We start from the raw sequence: 26,248 nt of genomic DNA on the forward strand, positions 1-26,248 counted from the left end.
ACTGGAGCTGCATGGGATCGCACATTGCCAGTTTGTGCAGATGTGGATACCATCGTTGTCTTGCCCACATACGAGCAACTAGGATGAGTGTCACTTGTTCCTTGTGGCTCTTGTTCACCACCCGGTTCATGAGAGGAGTCGAGGGGGTTGGGGGGGTAACGTAAGCAAATTTCCCCGGCCAATTCATCCATAGAGCGGTCCCCTTGGAGCCTGGCTGGGGGAACCTGGCCGAGAAGTCTGGGCATTGACTGTTTTCGCTTCAAGCGAACAAGTCTATTGTGGGGAAACCCCATTGAGAGAAGAGGCTCTCTACGACCTCTGTGTCTAGTTACCATTCGTGCTCCTCTGGTAGGGGATCTCTGCTCAATGAGTCTGCCAGAGAGTTGAGTTCCCCTGGAAAATGCAGTGATGATAGGAATATCCTCCGTTTGAGTGCCCATTTCCAAATTTGCTGCGCTAGCTTGGACAGATTTGGAGAAAGTGTACACCCTTGTTTGCTGGTATAAAACATAGCTGTAGTGCTGTCGGTGAGGACTTGAACTGACTGGTTTGTTAGGTGTATTGTATAGGATTCCAATCGGGCATCACACACCGGACCAGGATCCTTGCCCTTAGCCTAGGATGTAGCACTCAACTAGAATGCTTTTTCTTTATTTTCGATGAATTTGGATTGAGCTGGCACCCAACCCGTCTCATACTCCCTTTTACAAATACCCTGGGTCACAATGGACCATGAACCAGGCCGGTGGGTGGTTATACAATATTTATTTATTTTACATTAAAAGAAAATAACAGTTTGAATATTGGGCAGCAATCACCAATGGGGTGATAACTACAATGTAAACTGATGAAATACACTTGGTTGACCTTCTACTACAACATATCCAAAGCACAGATGAATAGGAGCAATTTTACTGTTCGGGTAGATAGCACCCGAGTTCTGACTTCCCCCTGCAATCTCCCTCCAACCCCAATTAATTGAATGTTGAGTGTATAGAAAGGAGCAGCAAGGATTCGGGGATACTGGGCAGCAAACAGAATTAAAATCCGACCTGCCCTCACGAAATCAGAGGCAAAAACTGATTTAAAAACCCTTTGCAATTGCATAAAATAACACTTGGAATTGGTAAATAAATAATTGAAACATGCGGTAGAATAAATTAGGTAAATATTATTTATCACAGTATCAGGGAGGTACTATCTCTAGCAACTACACAGCAAGGTATCACCAAAGGGCATACAGTTCACAAAGCAACTTGAAAGTATGAACACAGTGCAGCCAAAATCACATGTTGAAAAGTTGCATTTTCCTCTTTTTGCAGTTTTAAATGGCAGTTTAAAAAAAAAAAAATGTGAAATAGAATCGGATTGCGGTTTTTAGGCTGGGTGGTAGATGCACATTACAGGGATAATATAGAAGTGAAAGAGTGACTCGAGCTGAATAACTGGATGAGATTTTCAATGTGGAAGGAGATTCGGTTTTGGAAAAATAAAAACAATGAAAAGAAAATCGGTTTGGAATAAATGACAAACTCACTTGAACTAGATTATCAAGACTAGATTGTTAAAGAAAGACAAGGTACGCTCCAAAGTTAATTTGCAAAGTTAACCTTTTCACCCCACGTTCAGCTCTATGTGGGAATTACTTAAATTATTCAAAATATGACTAAGGATCTATGCAAGACAGAAAATAATAGAAGAATGGTGCCAACGCCTGGAGATCAAGGACAGGATGCACAGAGAATTCTGACCATTTTAAACTAGTTACCAAGGTATAGGGTCGGGTTTGGCTCTAGATGTGGAGGCAGCCTGTGCTAAACTCCGCTATTGTTGAGTCTAAGAAGTTGATCTGGTGTGGCAAGATCACAGGAGTAGTAAGGGTTTAGCCAGTACCCTAGGTTGTCAAGTAGATAAGGAAGTTTTCTCCTGGCTATCTTGCTTCAATAGTTTAAATAATCTTGTTGACACTGTGTTAGTGCGATACAAGTTTCGCTTTTATTGGTACTAGTGTTGGATTGTTTCTCATATTACAATGATAAGCGTAAATTACACTAAGGGCAATTGTGCACCTTGTTTGTCAGCCAACACGTGTTTCGACCCAAAGGGTCTTTATCAAGGCTATTGTCAAAGTTCTTCAGCCCCCTGTGGGGGTCCTGGTACTAAGTTGGTGCCGTCTTCTTGGCAGACCTGGCTCCTGTTGGGTCCTGTTTGATGCAGTTATTCTGGTCCGTTGCGGCTCAGGGTATGGATAGGATGGATAAGATTACTTAGAGTGGAACAAAGAAGGTATCAAGATGGGGTAGGCCATTTGTTGCTATGGGATGGGGAAATACTCACAATCCATTTGGGACAGCCAACCGGGTTTCTGGACTAAAAGGCCCTGGTCACAGCACGACAGGCTCTCCAACAGCAAACAGATGGGCCTGTCTAGTCAATTGATAGCAAGGGTACAGCTGGCATGCAGGTAGTGGTGCAAAAAGCCGGTCTTGTCACAGGATACTCCCAAAAGGGTACCACAGCTTTTCCCCCTAGTTATTGGGATTTTTAGTGGGGTTTCTGGATCAATGGTCCTGCCTGGATAGGGTCAGATATGCTCTGGCCTGGCAGTAGTATCTGGAATCTTGCAAAGTGAATGTGGAATATATGGATATGCAGGCGCTGAAAAATTCAGACGAGAGTGTTCCGTCTCTGTGAGCTTCCCCCTTTATATAAGGTGGGTGACATCACAGGATTTATTGTTGGGCAGAGCTAAGCTAGACAATACCCCTAAGAACCGGATAGGTCAGCCTATGTTGGTCGCCTCCTCCAGGAGGGGACTCACTTTATAGGGTTATGTTTTATGAGGTACAAAGCCATCCCACAGTCATTTTTGCACAAAATTAATTATGACATAAATCGCTCCTTTTTACAGTTGTGGCATTTTTGCAAGTTACATAGGCAAATGACATATTTCATACAGAGCATGGTATTCCAACTTCCAGGTCTGTACAACATTGTTTCGGCCTTCTAATAATTTTTCGCGATGCTTAGTGGGAACCGCTTCACCCAAAATTCCACAATTTTAGATATGTGTACATGTTACCATAGAGCATATTTCCATTCATCTTTTACGTTCCACCATATGTACTTGTCCCATGATTCACATCTTCCTGCCGTTTATGTCCCATACATGCTATGGACAGCCACGATATCTTGTTTTAAAGCCACAAAAATTACACTTAAACTATAAAACCTTTACATTACTGCGTTGTTCGGTTGTAGAAATAACAGTCTTCAAGTTTATTCCTTAAAATAGTCTTTTGAGCCAGATGGGCTGGTCTTTGTCCTCCATATATGATAATTTCTGCCCAGGCTGCCACCAAATGTCAGGGTAGCCCAGGGTTTCCATGGAGTTTGTCTTTGGAGCTCCTTGGTTTGAGTGGATGGGAGGTGTAACTTCCAAAAGTAACGCGTAGGTGTCCCAGAATCTATTGTCTCAAGCTGGAGCCCAGCCACAAAGTCTGATGAGCATGTTAAATTCTCCCCCTTAGTCCATTAAGAGCTTTCAGATGCTAGTCCCCGTGGGGGGATGCCATGTCCTTTGAAGCTAGGGCAGAAAAAACCTGGTGTGTGGCTTCCAGTACAGCCAATGCATTTATTTATTTATTTCATTTTCCTGAGCCCAAAAGGCACGGCTGTTGGAATAAAAGATTAAACTAGATTTTAACCAAACCCCCCTTACATTTCTAGGCAAGGACAGGGCCTTATTCAACATTACACTTCTAAAACAGATATTTTTCTAGTTTGCAAAAGCACATTTTGACACGTGGTGAATTCTGCTGGGATGTCCCTTTCAAATTTGGGTCTCTCTTCCATCTGGATTCCACACATTGTTTGCAGCCCTAGTCAGTTTCTCTTACACAGCAATCTGTTCAAGGCACAGGTCCACTGAAATTGACATATGCACAGAGAGCTAGGTTTTCTTTTGAAGAGTTAATTTTGACCTTTTGTAGTATAAAAGTCAAGCATTTTTCCATACGGCTGAGAGTAAAGTTTCTGGTGATTTCCCAGATCTTGCCTGACACAGCCTGTCATTCAATGAGAAATGCTTTCTTTTGCTAAAGCACAACTTGAATATGGCTTGACATAGTTATGTCTTACTGGATCAGAACTGTGTATTGTTGAACAGATGAAAAGAGAATCAGGGCAGCATCACTTTAAATGTAAAATATTTCCTTTTTCAATGGGAGATTTTGAGCTAGCAGCAAAGCAGTGCTGCTTTTCAATTCTCTTCTTTGTTGCGCGTAAGAAAACACACTGGCAGTCTTTCTCGGTGTGTTCCCTGCTTCATCTTGCCTCATAAATGCTTGGCAAGACAGTGCAGGCATCATTTGTAGCTGCAAAACGCAGTTTTAAGGCAAGGCGATAGTGCTCAACAGTGCCAGCGCAGCCATTTTGCTGGTAACTGCTGAAGTGCAGATTGGTGATGGAGGGGAATTCTGATGAGTGGGTAAATGTACACCACAGTATCTCAAATGTCTAAAGGGCCTTGAACACTGCCAGTATTTCCAGCAGATTGATGTGGTTCTGCGCCGTAGCATGAGTCCACAGACCTTGTGCTGTGTGATGACGGTAATGAGCCCCCCACCTGGCGAGTGAGGCATCTGTTGTGACAATCGCTTGCACTTCAGGATCGTGGAAGGGTTTTCCCTTCAACAGATTTTCTCTTGTCCACCAGCAAAGGTTCTGAACTAGTGTTGGCGAAACGACCACTAGATCGTCCCACTGACCACTTGCCTGAGACCACTGTTTTGCCAACCACTCCTGCATGGGTTGCATGCGCAGGCATGCGTGTTGAACCAGGTAAATGCAAGATGCCATCATGCCTAGCAAATGCATAGCTTTGCCTACGCTTATCTGGCGGCCGGCTTGATAATGAGGTATTTGCATTAACATGTTTTGGACTCTTTCCTATGATAACCCCTCTTCTGAGTTTATTAAAGCTCCTAGGAACTGTTTGGTTGTGCTCGGCAGTAGGCTTGATTTTTTTCTCGTTTACCGAGAAGCCCAATTGAAAGAGAAGGTTGATAGTTCCGTCAATGTTTTGCCAGCAAATTAGGGGAGTCTCCCCTGTAATCAGCCAGTCATCCAGGTAAGGGTACACTGGGATTGGTTCTCTGTGCAGGTGCGCTGCCACCACCTTTGTGAATACCCTTGGTGCGGATGCTATTAATTGAATTGGTAGTGCTGGTTTGCTATATTGAACCGCAAGAATCCTCTGTGCGCTGGGAACACTGAAATATGAAATAAACATCTTCCATATCCAATGTTGCCATGTAATCCCCCGCTTTAGCAGAGGGATTACTTCTTGTATCGTAGTCATGCAGAACTCTTGTGGCATGACATATGTGTTTGCAGGACATAAATCTAATACTGGGCGCATTGTTAGATTTTCTTTCTGGCACAAGGAAGTAGGTTGAATAAATATCCTTGTTTACCTGGTTGGCCGGGACGATTTCTATGGGTCCTTTTGAAGCAGCGTTGTGATTTCCTTGAGAAGGATGCATTCTTCCTTCGAGTGAGTCTTCTGGCACAGGGGATGGTTCCGGGGGTCGCTCGATGAGCTCCACACAATAACCACCCACCACGGTGGATAGCACCCATTTGTCTGAGGTGATTCCCTCCCAGGCTTGGGTGATGTTTGAAATACGCCCTCCTACTGGAGAGGCTTGGGAGGGCACCTGAAGCCAGTAGTCACTGTTTTGGAGGTGTAGTACCACCTCTAGACGAGGAGGACCTTCCCCGGCCTTGGGATTGCCGCTGTCCCCTTTGGTAACCTTGTGAGGCTTGGCCTTGATCGTTACCCCAGGATGCTCCCTGATTTTGATTGTAGCCTGAACCCCTTGTGAATTTTGTCCATGTGAGCGATGAAAATTACCACTATTGCCTCTCTGGCCAGTGGGTTTATTAGTTAGCTGACCCAACAATTTTAATGTATCGTATTCCTCTTTATCAGTTTTCAGGGCGTCTTCAACAGCCTTTCCATAGAAGACGATGGGCTCAATGGGCATATTAAGCAAAGTAGCTTGCGTCTCTTGCTTGAAGTCGGACTGTTGTAGCCAAGCACGACGCTTAATAATTGTCCCCTATGCAATAATCTTGCCTGCGGCGTCCAGATTGCTTGAAACTGCCCTGCCTTCTGCAGCCACAAGGGCCAATTGTGCTTTCAGAAGTTCAGGTGCTGATGACAACAAAGCTTATAGCTCATCCCTTTTATGGCAGTTATAACTAACCAGAAGGGTGGTATTATTAGCCAGTCTGGCCTGAAAAGCAGCCAAGGAGGCCACTTTCCTTCCCATTGTGTACAGCTTCTTACTCTCCTTATCCGGAGGTGCCTCAGAAGAGTCTAGGTGTGTTCCTGCTCTTTTCCTTGTTGTAGCTTCTCGATGCAGGGTTTAACTGCCCATTTCTGTTTAGGAGTTTCCAGGGAGGGTTGTATCTTCCGCTTAATAGACTGCAGGAGCGGAATGAACTGAGTGACAGCCTTCTTATCCCCTAAAATGTCATCAACAAAGTCCTTATCTTGTTGAGTTTCCTGTGTTTTTATCTGGAAATGCTCAGCTGCCTTGATGAGCATGTCGTTCTGTAGTGGCTGGTTATCTATAGGCGAATCTGCCACAGGAGGATCCTAGTTGACGCGAGAGTCCATGTTATACATGACTGGCTCTTCATCACCGCCATAGTAAGGGTCTGCAGCATCTTGAGTTACATAGAGGGCCTCAGTGCCAGTATCCGGGTTATACAGGTTAATGAATGGTGGGTCCTGCTGTGGTGAAATAGTTAGGTTATCCGGGCGAGACCTCTTTGAAGGGGGTTGAGAGACAGTGGCCGATACAGGGACCTGAGAACTAGAGGCCGCTGTTGTATGTGGGGTGGTCTGAAGACTCTGGAAAGAATAAGTTTTCTTTTTAAAAAAAGTCTGCCACAAAGCTCATCCTCCTCATGACCCTATCAATATCCTCACATGTCCATTGGGCAGAGCTAGGAATGGACATAATGTCCAATGGAAACCCCTGATCCTGAGGAGTGACTGGGACTTGTGGTGAAGACTGGCCCTTTTTCTTTAGAGCTGTAGTAAGGGAATCCTGTTCTTGTGAATCCTTACCCTTGTGGGGGACCTATCCGTATGGGACCTTTCCCTAGGAGGGGTCTTAGAAGACTTCTTGTTGGACACCTTCCCCTTCATTAGGCTTTCTGGGACATGTTTTTAACCAAATGGGCTAGTCCCACCTGTATAGGGTTTTTTGCTGTTTTCGACTAAGAACGTCCAACTTTGGTTAGGGAATGATCTGAAGTCTCGTTTACTGACGTGCGACGTTCGGAAATGGATTTAGTCACGACATCTGTTCGGTCTTTCGACAGTCGGGCCGGTCATGTGGCGATCGGGACCTCAAGTGCCCAGAGGAAAGGGATTCTACGGACCTCTCCCTAGACGTCGTGCATGGGCCTTTGTACGACGAACGTTTCAAGTCTCTGCCCTGGGCTGTGTGCTTAGTGGAAGGAGCTGTGAGAGCGGCAATGCCGCCGGGTATCGTCCCCGTAAGAAGGCCACCGGCCTGTCTGATGAGGTTGGGGGCCTGCGCTTGGTAAATCGAAGTATCCCCATCGCCTTCGGCGTCGAATAAAGAGGCGTTGCTGCCGTCGTGGAAAGTCCCCTCCACGTCCATGGTGGCCTCGACCTGCATGGCATGGTGGGCCCAGCGCTTGGTTAGATGGTATTTTAACATCTTGGGTTTAAAGAGCTTATAGTCTCGACAGGTCCCTTCGACGTGTTCCTGAGGGAGACAAAGGTTGCACACCAGGTGCTTGTCGACCCAAGGGAATTTTTTGTTGCACTTAGGGCAGAACTTGAAAGGGGTTCTAGCCATAATGGAATGACATGGCAGGTAGGCGAGAAGAATGTACGGAAAGGGGTAAATACATTCTCAAATGTCCTCCCCCCTCTGTCCCTCCTGTGTGGGCGAAGCCCGAAGCGTCCCTCCAAGGCTGGACTGATCCGTTCATGGGAGCCTTCGACAGTCGTTTTCTTCACCGGTGTAGGATGTTTTCGATGGTTGGTGATGTAGAATATAAAGGATAGGAAGAGAAACTCTCTCTAATTTGTATAAATCAATGGCGTTATGCCGAAAGGAGAACTCTCCGAAATAGCGTCCAGCTAAAATGGCGGAAAAAAAAATCTGAGGGACCTCGACACGTGAAGGACCATGGGTACAGTGGACATCACACTAGGGATAGTATTACTGGCACGCCATGTTGACGTCAGTTTTCGAATTTCAAAAACTAATACACTGCAACTTCCACTAGAGGTCGACCTATGCACAGCATGTGAATCTAAGCAGATTCCACAAGCCTAAATAAATACATCATTTATCATATATATTTAAGTGTGCAAGTGTTTACTTGGATACCTGTATTTACTGATTTCACTACAACTCACATAACTCCCCTTAAGATAAGCATGGCTGCTCAGTCACACTACCTTCACTATCAACCTTTGTAGTACAGGCCTATATTAAAAGGTGGGTTACCTAATACCAAGAGATAAGACTTGTGAAGTGCCACACCAGTTGCACTAATTCTTACCAAACAGATCCTGAAGATGTCCAGCTGCAAATTCCGCAGAGGTACTGTGTTGGCTTAGTTATTACTTACCTTAAGCCTTGTGCGATTCCTGTGAAGCTTTGGGGGCGTTTCATGTTATTGGGAGTCCCCACATCCAGTTCACCCAGGCCCACTGCTGGAATCCCTATAGGATGTCTTCTCTGAAGTTCTTGGACACTAATTATGCTAAAGTGAACTACTTAATTGTTTCGAAGAGACTTCATCAGGAACTCTGACTTTTCCTGCAACTCGGCCCTATCTCCACCTGCTTACAAGTTGGCTCCTAGACCACTAGGGTCCCACTTCTGCCTCAGAAAACTCATGCAATAGACTAGGGAAGACCGGGATAAGAAAAGGATTCTGCCTTGAAAAGTGTAAAAAGTGTTTAAAAGTTTCTTGTGAAAGAGTTGGTTGGTCACTCTGAAATATGAGCAGTTACAAAATTTTTACTTTCCTTTGAATGTGTTTTGCCTTTCTTAAAAGTATATATGAGGTTCATTTTACTTGCCTGAAAATTGGGCCCCCCCTCTTCCCAAAAGTAATGCTTTACTATTTCTGTTAGGATATAAATGTATAAATTTACCAACTGGGTCTCTTTAGCCTGTCTAGAATAAGTCTACCTTGGGTTTTTCTGAAAAGCAACTCTAATAGATTACAACATTAGGCCTTACTCACATAGTATATCTGAAGTTTATCCTAAATGTTGTTGCAGGTTCATAGTGTTCCATTAATTTTTCACTATTCAAAAAAGTATACCTTAAACACTGGGTTGTGGCTCCCCTGAATCTGCTTAGAACAGTTCTAAAAAAGTGACAGTGTCCATTACTTACCTTGAAATACTTTTGTCTTTCTTAAAAGTCTAATAGGGTTTAACTGTCCCTGATTTGCAGAGTGCATTCTAAATTATTATTATTTGTATTCCGTTCTGATAGAATGTTTACAAAAGAACACAAAATAGTAAAACTATCATACAATTATTAAACGTTGAGGTACAGTAATATAATTCACAACCTGCTTCACTGAATGCGGTTTCAAGTCTGATCAAGTCAGACCAAGTCAGACCAATCATATCAGAAATAATCAAGTAGAACAAATCAAAACAGTCCTTGTACAATATAGATAAAATGATAAAATTCATCAGGTAATTGTCTCTAAAAGATAATTAAGAATTCCATCCCTTTAAAACGAACTGCTAAAACCATGATTAATACAGATAATAAAATCTTAAATATTAATAGAAAAATAATAAAATCAGGGATGCTTCGACGGTGTGAAAAGGAGAGCAATTAATACCGGCTAAGATAAAGATAAAAATATCAAGGCAGTTATCCAGTTGGTCACACAAACAAATGTTACGTTGAAGAGGAGTAGGAATTAAATCGGGATTTAACGGTGCACTAAGGGCCCACATTAGGTAGTTTGTTACCAGTTATTGGAAGGTAAAGCTTTTGTAATAATACGCCATAACCGATACATGGCCAAGTGCACTTGTTCCGACTCCGTGTTAAGATAATCCCAAAATGCATCTTGTTTTATTGTGTCAAGATTGTGCACAAAGCAACCCAAGGCAGTCATGTAAGATGTACCCAATAATTTACACTTGGTGAAAAGGTGTTTTGCTCTTTCGAGGTTACCAGGGACTCTGCATATCCGACAAACCCTATGTGCTAATGTAATCTTAAATAGTGCACCTCGAAGAATTAAAAGTTGCAGTTGGTTTATACTAAGTCTTAGTATAAAATTCTGAATTGCCAAACTTGGGCCCTGTCTTAGATATCTTTGTGATTGTAAATATCTGCGTGTAATGTTGGAGACATATTTATATGTGCGTAAGGTTGAGAGGTGAGGTTTTTTTGTCCAGTCCCATTGGGCCAGTTTTCTTTTCAAAAGAAATTTTAGAACCTTGTATCTATTACCTTGTGAACAATCGTGAAACCAGCTAATGTGGTCATAGAGGGTCGCATTTTGATTAAAATCCTCTACTAGCTGGTTACGGCTGGGTCTGCCACCCATCCCCAATAGTGCAAGTAATTGGCATTTTGGCTGCAAATTGATTTTTAAATGCAACAATCCCTGTCTTGTCAACATTTGGCCCTGATGGGATGTTAACCCCAACTCCATAAGTAACAGGACAGGGAGGGGCTTAGTTTTAGTATGTTTTTCCAAAAGTACCCCTCTATTTTGTCTAGCCAATACAACTCGCCCATGGCCGTTTAGGACCATGGGACAAAAGTATGGTCTATAGACAGCAATTATCACTTTGTGTATATCCTGCCGTTTGTCTTGCAAATGTCAATATCTGGTGGGTCAATCATCGTGCCTTTAGTGCCTTGGGCTCTTATGTACCTGCACGTTCAAATAGCGCTCATTTCCAGGCCCAGGTATGGATATTTCATCAAGTATTCCAATATCCCCAGGCTGGTCGTAAATCGTGGTGGTTTAATATTTTTAGATACAACTAACATGACCTTAGTTTTCCCCATTGTTTTCTGAGGCATATTTTACGAGTGTAGCAATCCTATCCCTCGCGCCGCTATAATTGTACTTAAACACCACCAGGTCGTCGGCATACACCATACGTGGGATACGCCTGTCTTCTATTCTAGGGCAACAACCGACTCCTGGGACGAAGCGCAAGGGGAGGACATGGGATACATTACTCACCGTAATCCTATTTCTGATGCTTTTATCTGCTTTGATTCAAATGTTCTGCATAGTCTTATATCTAGTGGAAGTCGCTGAGTATTACAAGATTTGTTTTTTGAAATTCGAAAACAGACATTGACACGGCGCGATTAGTAATCCTATCCCTAGTGTGACGTGTACTGTAACCATGGTCCTTTCTTAATGGAGGAAGATGTAGCACCAGCGTTATCTAATCTCACACTGGCCTGAGTGTTATAATGCAGGCCCTTAAGAACACTCATCAGCCATTTTGTCCCATAGCTTTCCACGATCAACCCCATCAAAATCTGCGCAGAAGTCAATGAAAATTGTGTACAAAGCAGGCCTCCCGGTACCGTAGGCCACCTAAATTATGTATCCATAATCCTCAGGATGTGTTTAGTGACAACAGTCTGTAGTTTTCCAGCAGGGATACATCTCCCTTTTAATAGACCGGTATGAGTACTGGCCGTTGCCATGAAATTGGGATTTCCTGCGAGGTGTACACCCTGTCAAACAGAATTTTCAGCATAGCAGACCACTTTGAGGGATTCTGCTTGAGGACAAAATTGGCCAGACTGTTCGGGCCGGGGGGCCCTAGAATTCTTAAGGTTGGAGATTACTATTTCAATGTTGGCCTCACCGATCTCAAGCGGCCAACCTCCTATTACAAAGAGGGGAAGAATCCCATGTTGTGGTTCCTCCTTTCCCTTTTATGTGGCTAATCCACTGTTTTTCCTGGATGGGGTAAAGGGTGTTTTTTCCTACTGTGCCCTTTGACCCTGGTTAGATTTGCCCATATATTTCTGGTGTTGCCACTCCTGAGTACAGTGATCATACTTTGCAAGTGTGATTTTTGTATCGAGTGCTTCCAGCGCTTAAGCCAATACTTATATTCATTCTTAATACTCTTTACATGTCTAGACACCACATGCTCAGGACATCATTGCCCACCTAACCTTCTCAGCTATTGTTGCATCGCTCTTTTAGCATCTCGGATGGCACCATCTGGTCTATTACAGTGTTTATCAGTGGTCTGCAAGCGTCTTACTGTGTTGGAGCCTGCGAGGGTGGCAAAACTTTTAAGCCAACCTTCTACTTCATTGCAGTTTAATCTCCCGAGCACCTCAAAATCAGCACCTGTGAGCTCCGCCAAGAGTACTCTCTTTTTATCAATATTCCTTGCAGACCAGACTATTCGATTGCCAGCTTGGTTTGATTGAATGTCTGTGCAACTGTAAGGATTAAAGTTCTTCAGTTGGGTATTTATAGTTAAGGTCAGGAAGTCATGGTCGCTGTATTCATTAGGGGTCACCCTTAGCTCTTTGGTGACCATATAAGTAATCAAGGGTGCCTCGACTATTATTTCCGGCCAATGTATATTTCCAAGGAATGTCCCCCTGGGCTCTACCATTCAACATGGTAAGGTCCCAAAGTCTTAGATAATTAACCCATTGTAGGCCCTTACTATTGCTGTTATTCTGTAGCATTTCGCTATTGCTTACTATGTTGCAGTATCGGGTGCATTGCTGCCCATCAAGGCACCTAGAATTAAGGTCCCCACACAAAAGAGCATGGGGGTTACCAGGGCTCCACTTGTATGTTGCAAGTAGCTCTTCCAATTGAGATTGTGTTTCCTCCATGCATTTTGTGAAGGGATGCATATAAACGTTTATGATCATTATCCTTGCTGCTTCCGCCTTATCGTCCAACCACTATTCGACCACTTCGGCATTACCGCCATTGGCAATAGGCCCCACTATACGGGACATAATTCTTTGACTTGCCCCAATGATGAGCCCCCTCCATAGGGTCTACCCCTAAGGCCCTTTGTTGCCATGATTTAATGCAGATGGTAGCCGTTAATGTGCAAGGGGCAGGATAACCAAGTTTCCTGTAGGAGTAATGCATCATAATTAACAGGTGCAAGCATCGATCCCCTCAGCCTGGAGGAGCTAGTTAAACTCTGGGGTTCCAGCTTTCTATCCTGAGGCATCGTTGATCACAGGGGGAATCCAAATCCCATTGCAGGTATGACCAATACACCACTTCTTGCGCTAAGTGCATATGTCCGTGCACTGACCAGCTATTCTTAGGAGTGTGTATTTTGGTAGCTGAACAATAAGTATTTAGGCAGAGGGCCTCCACTATAGGTCGTCCAGCGCCAAATGGATCGCCAATACGAACTTCCTGTTGCGGCTAGCAGCAAACAGATAGTTTGAGACCTAGGCTGTGCAGTACATCCACTTTAGCATATAATAGTGATATCACGATAGGAGATACAAACCGGATCAGCACCTAATTTGTGCAACTGTCCCATTTAGGGAGTTCCAGTTGCAGCATGTCGGCAGAAGTGATAATAGACAGCCATGGTGTCGTGGCCCACATCCACATGAGATTTGCTCGAATTAAAAAAACGGACTGTGGCCAGTAGTATACATCTCAAGTCTCGCTAATGTGCCTGGCCTTATAGGGCCGTTTATCATGTCGTCAGATTGTGAACTGTAGGGGCCACGGACCCCAGGCATAGACAATGGCACAGTCGAGGGGGGCTTGTGGGCACCTACTTCACAAGATTTCTTACTTGGCAACTGAATGTTAGAGCTGGCGTGGTGACTTTGGTCTGGATGTCCTTCGGTCGTGAAATAACCACTGGGCTTGCGGAGTGGTGTGACATCTTTGACGGGTTGCTCGAGTGGCAGGCCGCTCGTTACAGCCTGAGCAAGCGGTACTGTGCCCATTGTGGGCCAAAGCAAGGGGCATTCTATGCACCGACCTTGTGCATGTCCACTTGTCCATGTGTCCTTGCAGGGTCACGGTACGCCTAGTACCATCTGCCTGTGCTTTAGAGATCAATTTCAAATTGGTGTAATGTGGAATTCCGTCTGCCCCCGGTGGCTGTACTAGGCCTTTAGGCTTGTGCGGTGGCACAAGTGTTTCAGCCATTTTGGGGTAATTTTAAACAAGATACCTCCATGTATTTCCTTGTCTTACAAGCAGGAGGGGTCTTTTTCATCATAAAGATCTCAGCACACAGGGCTTCCAGAGCGTCCGCTTCGTTCCCTGCTGCATCATTTACAGAATCTTAGGACATAAGGGAGTACTCTGCTTCGTCACAGGAGACCAGTAGCCTCACACCGGCTCTAATCGGACCACTGGCATCATCATCCTCAACGAGTATACCCGGGGGAACTTCCGAGCCTTTAGCCGAAGGTAGCAATGGAACCACCCTTGGGGCATCTACTGGGCTGATCGGCGGGAGGTGTAAATTAGGCACTACAAATTTATCAACAATGGCATCAACTGTTTTGGTCATTATTAATTTAAGATGACGCTGGTCTGATGCCCTGATGACATGGTTGTGCAATGGGGGAACAATGATTCAGTTTTAAACAGCAGAGCTTTCAGCAAAGAGATTGGCGAATCCACCACAAGTCAGCGTTCACTGCCATGCAACCCACCCATAGCCTCATTCGTAATTTGCTTCAGCTGAGGCTTCTAAGTCGGCGGCCAATGCTTCTACGTTAGGGCTGGTTGAAAGGTTTACCCCCGTATTGTTGGCACTAGCAGGGAAGGTGGGTGCAAGAGACTCGCGTTTGATGGTCCTACTGAGTTTTAATAATGAATCATTATTGTCCAAGGCGTGTGGTGAACAGCACAAGTGCTTACCAGGTTCAGCAGTCGTGTCTTCATAAGGATGGGTAGTTGTAATAGGTAGTGGTATTGGCTCGCACTGGCTAGCTTCATCTGGATGGAGGGAAGACGTTGCAACATGTTTACGTATTGGCTGCGTTATGGTTTGTCCCTCAGCCGGGAAAAATCCTGTTATGTTAGGCTGTGCGTTAAGCAAGGTACCACCGGTAGCCACCTGTTTTTTTTACCCTTCTTAGTTTTTGGTGCATCCCTCTGGGTTTTCCTGGAATATGTCGGGCTGCGGGCACGTTTTCCAATCCTAATTGAGTCTCTGAGTGGCCCCACCGTACGAGATAGATTGATCTTCATGGAAGTGTTACACCAAATATTAGGATGGAGAAAGGGCAAATGCCCGATAGGCTGAAATCTCGGTAGTGGACCAGGTTGAAAGAAATGACAGTGAAGCTGAGAGCATAGAATCGGCCTGGCCCTAAAAAGCAAGCTTGGGGCGAAGGTAGCCACTTGCAACACAAGGTTGCGGTTAAATGCATAAGTTAGTCTTACTTTCGGGCCCAGGTCTCCCTCACTCCTGGCTCTGCTACGCAGACAGCACTCGCCGAACAGTACTCCGACAGAACTGAGCGTGCGCCAACTGCACGTAATCAACACTATTTGTACACTTCCTGTAGGAAAAGCGTGCCTTCTAATATCCACCAATTAATTGAAAGCACTTCGTGTTACAAGCCGTGATCCTCACCAAGCTGCGTCAGGAAGTTCAAAATTATGTGCAGCAGCCACTGTTAAACACACCAACAGGATAGAACATTCGGTATGGGTAATTGCAAGCACAGGGGGGACAGCAAAGACAGCACTCGCCAGACAGCACAACCACCGAACTGTAAGCATATTCTAAAAGAGTTGGTGTGTGTTAATACTTGTCATTGAGGAGTATACTTTCATAACTTGAGTGTCACTGCATGAGTCACAGGGTTTACTACCCTTGAATTATTGATTGTATTCAAAAAGCATATGTGACCTGGTTTTACCCCAAGGATAGCTGATTGCATTCTGAATGTGTATAGGTTTAACTCACCTCGACTACTGATTGTGTTCTTAATAAGGTTATACTTCGGGTTGTATCCCTTAAAGGGATGGTCTAGTAAACATTTTTATTTAAAAAATAGATAGGCCACATAAAAAAAAAAAAATACTAGCATCCTCCGTTTTAAAACTTCCTATGTAAAATTTTGAGCTATTCAAGCTCAAAATTCGAAAAAGCAAGCACAGGGGAGCCGCCATTTTGTGAAATGGAGGCCCTCCTGTGCTGGCTTTTGCGGCACTAATGAAGGAAAAGCCAGCCAGCTGTAGTAAACAAAGTCTACCGCTGGGTGGCTTTCCCTTCATTAGTGCCGGGACTCGGAGGACGCAGACCGGAGACCAGAGCAGGAAAGCTGCAGCTGAATCTCGGTAAGTGCTATTTATTTTTTTTACAAAAAATAAGCACTAGCTGCGGTTTTTTTTCTAAGTTTTCCGGGCTGAGGAGCCCGGAAAACTTAGAAATAAAACCGCAGCTTTAAAAACGTATTTATGTTTGCGGTCGCTTTTGAAGCGACCGCAAACATAAATACAACGTTATTGTGTTGGAAAACGCTGCGGTTTTTCTTTCCAAGTTTCTCAGAAACTTGGAAAGAAAAACCGCAGCGTTTTCCAACACAACCGCGTGTGTTTCTGCCTGCTGTGGCTATCACTTTGGGTGCACCGGAGACCCAAAGTGAAAGCCACAGCAGGCAGAAACACACGCGGTTATGTTTACATGCCGCGTAGTGTTTCTACCTGCAGCTGATTTCCCATTTGGGGCTCTCGGGCTCCCCGTGGGGAGCCCGAGAGCCCCAAATGGGAAATGCTAAATGCTGCGTTGTCTGCCTAAATCTGCTTTCCCATTTGGGGCTCTCGGGCTCCCCGTGGGGAGCCCGAGAGCCCCAAATGGGAAAGCAGATTCAGGCAGACACAACGCGGTTGTTTTCCGCAATGCCGCGTTGTGTCTGCCTGAATCTGCTTTTCCATTTGGGGCTCTCGGGCTCCCCCGAGAGCCCCAAATGGTAAAGCAGATTCAGGCAGACACAACGCGGTTGTTTTCCGCAATGCCGCGTTGTGTCTGCCTGAATCTGCTTTTCCATTTGGGGCTCTCGGGCTCCCCATGGAGATTTGTATCATCTCAGTTGTATGGTTTTACTAAGCCCTTAGTTGGACTTTAGAAAAACTATTCTAACACCACTAAAGTGATTTCCGGAACAACTGTTGGAAAATAAAAAAAAAATACTTGAAAGTTCATAAGTGGTTTTTGGATTCTTGTGGCTATCTGTGACATTGATGACTTGTTAAATTCTTGGTAGCAATGCTTTGCCCTATGACCTGTACAGAGTCCATTACTCCCAAAGTAGGTTTGTGCTATAAAAATACATTATAATAAAAAGGTATTTGAAGACGTCTTGTCCTAGTGGTTCATCTTAAAAGGCCATAATGACTTAAGTTACCCCGCCTTTGTTGACATTCAAAAGGCACATACATTGTGGCTGAAATCGTTTGCCTGAACACTCCTGCTCATCAACCCAGGGTGTCCTCTCAACACAGTCCGCAGTCTCTGCATTTCCTTTACAGTTGGTTGCACTGATAGTTTTATTGTAGTACCTATTTTTATGGAACCTTGACTGGACATTTTTATTTTGGTACCATCATTCAATTGCTGTTTCGTGTTGCAACTGTATAAACTCACACCCCTCCTGAATATTTAAACTGCCCTTGACCCACGTTACTGTTAAGAAATAATTGATGTAGTAACCCTGTGGAAGACTACACAACCCTTGTCCTCTTGGTATTAGGTAACCTACCTATTGGTATAGGCCTGTATTACACAAGTTAGTAATGACTGAGCAGCCAGGCTTATCTCAAGAGGGGTAAATGTGAGCTGTAGCAATTAAATCCACCAATAAAAGTAGCCAAGTAACACTTATACTCAAGGTTTGTAGTTAAAATAATTATTTATTTAACAATAGTTTTTAAATGAGCATTCTGTAAAAGGGGCTATATAAGCAATCAAATACTTTAAAATGCTTTCTCAGAATCAAAACAAAGCAAGTAGATACTCGTTAGAGATGCTTCATACACACTTCCTACACCCTGAGGTGACCACTATGACAGCAATGCATTTATATAAACTTTGTCAATTCTCAGGATATAGAAAGGAGAGATTAAAGGAAGGAAAAAGGTTAAACAGGTTCTCAGAGCACGTGAGCAATTTAAATCTTGCAATGAAGTCTAGATAAAAACCTTTCCCAGCAAGATTTGTTTAAAACCAATGCATAACCTATGAGGGACAGTAAGAATCGAAGTCAAATGGAATAGAAGAGTCTGCAGGGAGCCAGGACAGCCAAAGCCAATTGGACCACAGTCTATGGAGCTGAGGCACTTCTTAGATAGTAAAAGTCTTGCACAAAGTTAGAGAGTTTGTTGAAGAAAATTGCTGTAGCGTCACAAGCTGTTACACTTGTGAAAGTTAGAGCTGAAATTGATTCTAGAAAAGAAGCTACTGCAAGTCTCAACTGAAGAGCGAAGCTGCAGAAAAAGAGGTAAGTACCCCAAGTCAGTAAGTACCCCAAGTCAGAACAGTACATTTGGTTAGAAGAAGAGTGGTCCAGCTGGCTTCTGTCCGGTTGCTGTGTTGCAGATCCTGTGTTCCTGGGCCTCAGTCGCAGGGACAAGCGGTAGGACGTCTGGAGAACTCCTGCACAGCAATTCCAAGGTCGGTGGCAGCTATGGGGTCTTTTCGGATCAGCGGCACTTTGCGGCTTCAGCGCTCTTTAAACAGCACCACCGTAGATCTTGGACACTGGTTGGGCTTCCTTCACTCCTTGAGTCCTGCACTCGTGTGTGGGGACTCAAACTTTGGTCGTCCTGCTTCTGGAGGGCCCTCAGGAGACTCCTGGAGCTTTTTGGCCTGATCACAGACTTTGCACTCGACTATGGATTTCTCGACCCTTGGCACTCAGTTCCTGCAGCAGCAAAGAAGTACAGCCAGTCAAGGAAGGTCTTCCAGCAAAGTTCATCTCAGGGTTAGTTGCTCCCACTAACCCAAGGGAAGAAGTCTTCCTTTCCGGAGCTTCTCTTGTCGATTAGAAAAAGGAGTTTCCGGATAGCAGCAGGGCTTTATCGGGCAATTCAAAGGTCCAGGAGAATGCAGCAAGCTTCATTCACAGTTTCGTCTGGTTGTTCTTCCTAATGGCCGACTTGGTCTTCAGTCCAAGAATCCTTGCCTTAAGAATGTTTCTCCCATTCAAGCACAGCCTAGCTGTCACTCAAACAGAGGGTGGCTGTCCTGCAAGGACAGCCAGCCAGCCAATCAGGACTGGGTGCATTCAGGTTTCCCTGGAGGCAAAGGACAGGAGAATTTCTGGCACCTCCCTCGCTTCCTGCCCTAGTAGACACACTGAAGCCAGAGGCAGGTTTCAGTACTGAAGCCTGCCAAAGTAAATCCCAAGAAAGACCTCACCAACAGAAAAGGCAGAAAAAAGAAGACCGGGCAATTTTGACACAATGGTCACCCATGGGTGCTATACTGCAGCTGAATATTCAGCCTGCGGTAGAAAAGCACAATAGTAGGAAAAATGTAACCACTGCCACCAGCCATTTAAAGTAGTGAGGGTAACATAAAAAATGCACTGACTCTAATCTCTCTTTCACCCATCACATCTCACTCACCTATCGGGCCTGTTTTCACCTCTACAATATTCGTCAAGTTCACCCTTTTCATGCCACTAAACTCCTGGTTTCTTCACTAGTCTTTTTTCGACTTTTCTACTGCTCTGTTCTACGTTTTGGTCTTCCTTGCTCTCGTCTAGTCCCTCATAAATCAATCTATCACTCCTACATTCGCTCACTTTGTTGCTTTCCCATCGTGACTCAATTGCCTCTTCTCTTGACTCTCTTGGATGGCTTTCCTTTCATTCTCAGCTCAAATTCAACTTCCTCTGTTTAGTATTCAAATCTCTTTATGGCCTTACTCCCGACTACTTTGCTTCTCTTCTCTCATTCTATTCTCCTCCTCTGCCGGACTCTTCCTACTCACTGTTCCTCGTGCCCCTTGTGCACAATCTCGATTTCGATCTTTAAAACTGCTTGCCCCGTTCCACTGGAAACGCCTTCCTCTATCTCGCCGTTCTATACCTCCTATTCTCTGTTTTGCTCCTCCTAAAAAAAAAAAAATCACTTACATCAGTCTCCTGTCTGATTGTCACTGGCTGATCTTGAACACAATTGTCTATGCTGATTGTATTGTACTGTTTGGTAAAAGTGCTATATAAAATATAATAAAATACAAAAAAAATACACATTTTTGAAACAGGAAATGTTTACAGTATAACAAAAGTTATTGAGCACACCACTTTATTAAAAATTGTTAGTTTGGTTGCAATGGGGAACTTGGGAGGACATTCCACTGTAGCAATGTGCTTTGGCATCAAGTATGCTCCGGCAGGAAACCCTGTTCTCAGACCGTGTGTTTCCATTGCCAGGACTATCAAAGTGAGATCTCTCACATAATTCCATTGGATCGAAGATGTTTTTTGCAACCCAGTCCTTTTTTCTATTTCTGAATGCCAACCCCATAACGCAAATCACCTACAATACAAGCAGTTCCAGCATGTTGCCTGCCAGCATTCTTGTTTTGAGCAAGAACCGCAAGTCTTGTTCAAGCCTCCATAAAATCCATGCAGAAATGCAACCTTTTAGGCCTGTACTTCACACACTTGTGAATAACCTCCAGAACCCCAGTGGGGCAAAATGATACGAGGCTCTTCACACATCTACGGTGAGTCCATTGTAGCACACTACCTTTACAAGGGCTGTATGAGGAGGCAAGCCTGGCTGGCTCCAGCCACCTTTTCCTCTGCTTGTCTTCCTCAGTCAAAGACAGTTGTTGGGACACAAGACAGTGTGTGCATGCCACCTATTAATGTTTGTTAGCCGCAAGGTTGATAAGTGTTGCCCCCTTTTCCACCAGTATGTCCACTGAACTTTCACATCATTTAAAACTTCACCACAGGGGATTCCTTACGGACTGCAACCATTTCAGTAGTTGTTCACAGCCCTTTTTTACCTGCTGCATTGATTTTCTTGGCAACAGACTGACACATGCCATACTGCAAATTGATGCCTTATCTGCATGTGTAAACCTTTGGATTGCAGATGTTCAATACATTTTACAAAACCATGCTCTTCCATGGCAACACTGGATGTACATTTCAGTCACCAGCACTAACCCTGGAGCTTACTATTTCTTTGGTGTTCCAGTCCTGTAAGTGATATGGGCAGAACGTTGATGAAAATCCAAGACAGTCGCACTGTCCATCACCCACAGCAAGAGCACGGTCAAGATCTACTTGCTTGAGATCCCAGGCATCATCTATTTCAGGGAATAATTGCGCTGGTATTCGTAGTAGACCGTTTTAGAAAGGAAGTTCAGTCCCAAAAATATACAAAAACTGGAGACTTTTGTAAATGTGGAGATATTAAATAACCGTGTGCAAGAATTTAGTACATTTCTTGCTGGAACTTCCCCAAGTTATAAGGCCCAAGAAAAACTGCAGTGTTCGTTCTCACCGTTTTTTAGCAACTGTTTCCCACAAACATTAACCTGTGTCCATGTGTTGCACTTCAGCATCTTTAAAATGTTTAGCAGGCAGTAGTCAAATACTATGTTTTTGGGTTCACTCTAAAGTCACTGGTCTGTCAATTTGCTGTCTTCAGCTTCAAAAGGAGGTGGTTACTTCCTTCTCCCTTCCCATGCTCTAGTCCAGGTCTTTGTCCGTATTATCAATTCATTCTGAGTTTGCCTCTGTAGTTTCCAACTGGGATGAATCAGGTGGGTGTCATTCAATATGCAAAACAGAGAACTACTCGAGAATAGTTCACCAATCCTTTAGATGGTGTGGATTGCATAACTGTATCCGCAAGGAATGCTATTGGCTCTTTAGTTGAGAGTGCCAGTTGAAGTGGAAATGAAGTAGCAGTGATCCCCGATTACTTTTCATAGCTCAGCAGTGATATTCTGCTCAAATTCTAGCCACTCTACATGAGCATCCCTCATCATAATATTGGAGTGAAATTACAAATCTCCATCAACAGTTCCTCCCAAGTCAATGTAGCTTGACTTTCAGTATCCCTAGTCTGTGAAGTGGTTTGAGTGTTCCTGTTCTTTTTCCCATCTTAAGCCTCTATTTAAATATAAAAATAAATGTACGCATGCTATAATGGGAACAAGACTTGGTTCGACACATTGGGTATGAATCTTGGGGTCATATCTGGGCCATGAATCACTGGACATCTCGGTGCACCGCCAATAGAAAATGCCAACTGAAAGTCTGCTGGTCATACCCTAACATATGTTGGAGGGGACATATTTCATATGTGGTGGTCATGTGAGAAGGCATGTTATTTGTGGAAGGAGGTTCTCTCCCACAAAGTCAATTACAGTGCTTGCCTGCCATTGGATCCACTAATTGTGCTCTTGGGGGATACGGGAGACAGTATCGATCCAATGGCAGGCAAAGGGGCTGCCCTAATCACCCACCTTCTAGTTGCAGCAAAAATCACAAAATAGCACAAAACAGGAAGACCCCCGAGGGCCACAATATTCAAATGTAGTGGGGCAAGATTTGGGAGAGTATCGCGGTGGAATAAAATCACTGATCATTGGGACTACATGCAAAATATGTTGGGATGTGTTTGCCTTTTATTACTCATTTTAATAACTTCCTATTGTGTATAAGCCTACTCCATTTACATATTTTGCTCTGTTGTGTGTTTGGGGAATGACATGAGACATTAGAACGCTGTGATCTAACGGGGTGGCATTGTCAAGGGCAGTGGAGGCAGAGTTTGTTTGATTAAGAAGGATAAGGACAGAGTCAAACGCGTCAACTATCCTCACTAAGTACTAAATGAGAAAAAGATGTATTGTCTACCCGTCTGTCTTCCTTTTACCATCAAATAAATGTTTTGCAAACAATGTAAGAAGGGTTTGTCTGTGCCAACTTTAACCTTGCAAAAGATAGCGATTTAAACTTTTCTATGAGAAAAAATCTTTGAATGACAGTGTACTAAAGAGACAGTAATTTACCATTGTGTATTTGTTAATCCTATATACTAACCCTTGTTCTTTTTGATGCGCTGTGAAACAGTAACTATTCTTCAGCCCATGTCAGTCTCAAGCTACAAAAAGACCATGACAATATTGCAAAATCAGATAAGCAATAATGATTATTTGGTATTTATATAGCGCTTACACCTTACATAAGCGCTGTACATAGAACATATATACATACATCTTCCCAACTGAGGTTGATACTCATGTATCAACCTCATTTATCGACCTCGGAAGGATGAAAGGCTGTGTTGGCCTTGCCGGGATTCGATCATGCGACCTGCAGATCACACATAGATCGCAGTAGCGGGCACTCAACCCACTGAGCTGCTTTACCGGTAAAAACCAGCAATAGATCAAACTAATTTACACATTTGAGACTGATGTATGTAATTAGACATTTTTTTCATACATTTTGAAGATCAACTGCAAGTTATCAATTAAACACATTTCAATTTGGAGAGCTATTATTTTGAAACTAACCAAAATAATAAATGTTAAATAGTGGACAATCATTAACCGCCATGCACTGCACCTAGGAAAGTTCAATCATTCATGAAAAACTATTTTAGTAAAGTGACTAGCTGCAGGGTTAGGTGTCTATTAAGTTATGCCCAAAAACTAATGAGTATAATCAAGAGTAAATGTGTACACACTTCCCTGACCTGAGCTTTTACTGAAATTGAATCTAGAGACTCCATATATATTAGTATGAAAGTTTAATAATCAGGTCATACAGTCTTAAAGTGCACAGTCATATCCTAGCAAAAGGTTACACAGTTTTGAATTATAAATTCATGCCATAGCCTTCTTGAATTATTGATTCATGCCCTAGCCAACATGTGTTTCAACCAAACATGGTCTTCATCAAGGTTATCAATTGGCAACCGTAAACTTGTAAGCTGTCAACAACTTTATCTTTACCTGTAAACTAGCAAGCATATTGCTAAAAGGGCATAGAGCGCTATACCCTTCCAGCAATAAACTTGCTAGTATTTGCAGTACAATACATCAAGTATACAAGGTTATAGAATCCAGTTTACAGGGAAAGACCTGATCATGTTTTTCATCCTTGTGCAATATGAAAAAGGATAAGCCCATATTACATATGCATTGCAACAAAAAATTAGATTGCGTAATAATTGTACATCTGGCAACACACAATCACGACATAAAACATTCAGTTAAATAAGCTTCTGAAAAGTACTTACTGTCACGAAAATCCAATGATAGGCGTGTTTTTATGCTAGGTCAGGGACAGAGTTGTACATTTGTGAATGTATTCAATATAAGATAATGAAAAGGTATCTGTAGATCGAAAAACAAAGTTTTCACACAAAGATAAATAAAAGAGAAGACATTGTGTTTACCAATAATATTCCCTAAATAATGAAGATGCAAAAGAGTACATTGTGTCCTACCTCTGCGTCCTGAGAGGATGGCAAAGATGCTGTGCAAGATGAGGACATCCCGGTCGTCTCCTGTATAGTAGACATTGTAAATCAAAATTAAATCAGAATAAACATGACTTCTCAAGAATTCGATATTTAAAAAAAAACCTAATTGCTTCAAAGACATCATGGGACATGAAGAATAAACTAATATTGATACAATAATTGTATTGATCAATTGTCAACATCTAGACTGATTATACAACTAAAAATCATGTCATTAACAAAAAGCATACCTGACTGGCAAGCGGTTTGAGCCGAAGTAGTAGACGTGGCAGGTTGGCCCTGTTTAATATGTCAATAGATTTAGTCAATGAAATGACAAGTGTGCACACAATGCAAACATATAGGCTTAAAGAGTGCAGGGGTCAATTTGAAGTGTCTGTCGTTTCATCCAAAGTACTGGAGTACTCTTCCATTTGCTCTGTCTATGGTATGAAAAGGGCAAAGAGAAAAAAAAAATTATTAACAAATATGTGCTTCGCTAATAAGGATACAGACATCTGTAATAACAAATGGGATCAATTCAACTCGCAGAACAGAAAAGATGCTTAGAATATTACGTTTAAAATCATGATTATTGGATGTATCGCATGTATTCTTCAAGAAATATTAAAAAAATTCAGAGTAGTACTGGAAACATATTGTACACTATTAATACAATGGTGAAAGCATAATACATTTAAAAGATTTTTCTAAATTATACCAGCATGACCGCGTGGATGCTGAAAGAATGGCAAGAGCATTTATCAGTACCTTGCAAGTCAATCTGGAATTACCTTTTTTGTAAAATTCTACAGACTCCAATGTCGGAGGAAAAATGCATGCTGTGCACACGGAAAAAATTGCCCCTTATATCCGCAAAGAGATCACTGGCAAAGCTGTCAACTTCGGAATCTACAAACCCACATTTGTGCAAAGATTGTCATATCAACAAATCTTTCGGAAAAATGTGCAGCACTGTAACAGGAAGGGAGATCTCACATGAATGAAGGTAGGGCATCCGAAAACACCACATTAGACAATTGAAGTTCTGAAAACAAAATGTTTAAATAAAACTGACGTTTCATGAAAGTAAATGATTGAGAAAACAATTAGAAAGTGGAAGCTGAATCTTGAAGCCTTCAACCATTAAACGAAAAAAATAGAGATTTAGATAAACGTTGGGATCTAAGCACATACGAAAAGGCAAACTAATAACATTTCTAAGTTTATGTATTTTTGCATTTATAAAGCACACAGAACCCTTGGGCATCAAGGTGCTGGTTACAGAAACCAGTCAAAAGAGGTGGATGAGGTGAGCAGGCATAGGGAGCGGTGAAGAGGAGGGTGAAGGAAAGTCTGAACTCTTAGTTGGAATTTGAACACAACATGAAATATGAAAGTACTGGTCTGCAGATGATGTAGGTGTGAATCGGAAATGTGGACAAATTCCTGCAGGAGGATATGTTCTGTACTTCAAAGCAGAGAAGTGGTCTTCGGTTGGATTATTTATCTGCTTTATACAATGGCATCAAGTGGTATATATGTGAAATAGGGGCCGATACAGGAAGGACACTACCTAGAATTGGTTGGATAGTGTTTGTTGGGGGCTGCTATATCAAAACGTAGAAGCAAGAGTCCGGGAGCGGTGTCAAAACGCTGTGAAGGGTCTCCGGCGACT

General features: G+C 43.2%; 1 protein-coding gene across 6 annotated transcripts in view; it reads right to left on the reverse strand.

The window, feature by feature from the left end:
- SLC35F5 (solute carrier family 35 member F5) overlaps window positions 1–26,248 on the reverse strand; it is a 1,900,137-nt gene that overhangs the window by 1,380,270 nt on the left and 493,619 nt on the right. For 5 of the 6 annotated variants that reach the window (XM_069616580.1, XM_069616584.1, XM_069616579.1 and 2 more), the window contains 3 exons: window positions 24,822–25,013; window positions 24,556–24,615; window positions 24,346–24,442 (listed from right to left, as the gene is read on the reverse strand). The gene's annotated coding sequence lies outside the window, so the exon portion shown is untranslated. The remainder of the gene's footprint in view (window positions 1–24,345; window positions 24,443–24,555; window positions 24,616–24,821; window positions 25,014–26,248) is intronic. The other variant, XM_069616583.1, reaches the window with a different exon arrangement.

The sequence above is a fragment of the Ambystoma mexicanum genome, chromosome 9 (assembly GCF_040938575.1).
Source record: "Ambystoma mexicanum isolate Mex_15411 chromosome 9, UKY_AmexF1_1, whole genome shotgun sequence".
Lineage (NCBI taxonomy): Eukaryota > Metazoa > Chordata > Amphibia > Caudata > Ambystomatidae > Ambystoma > Ambystoma mexicanum.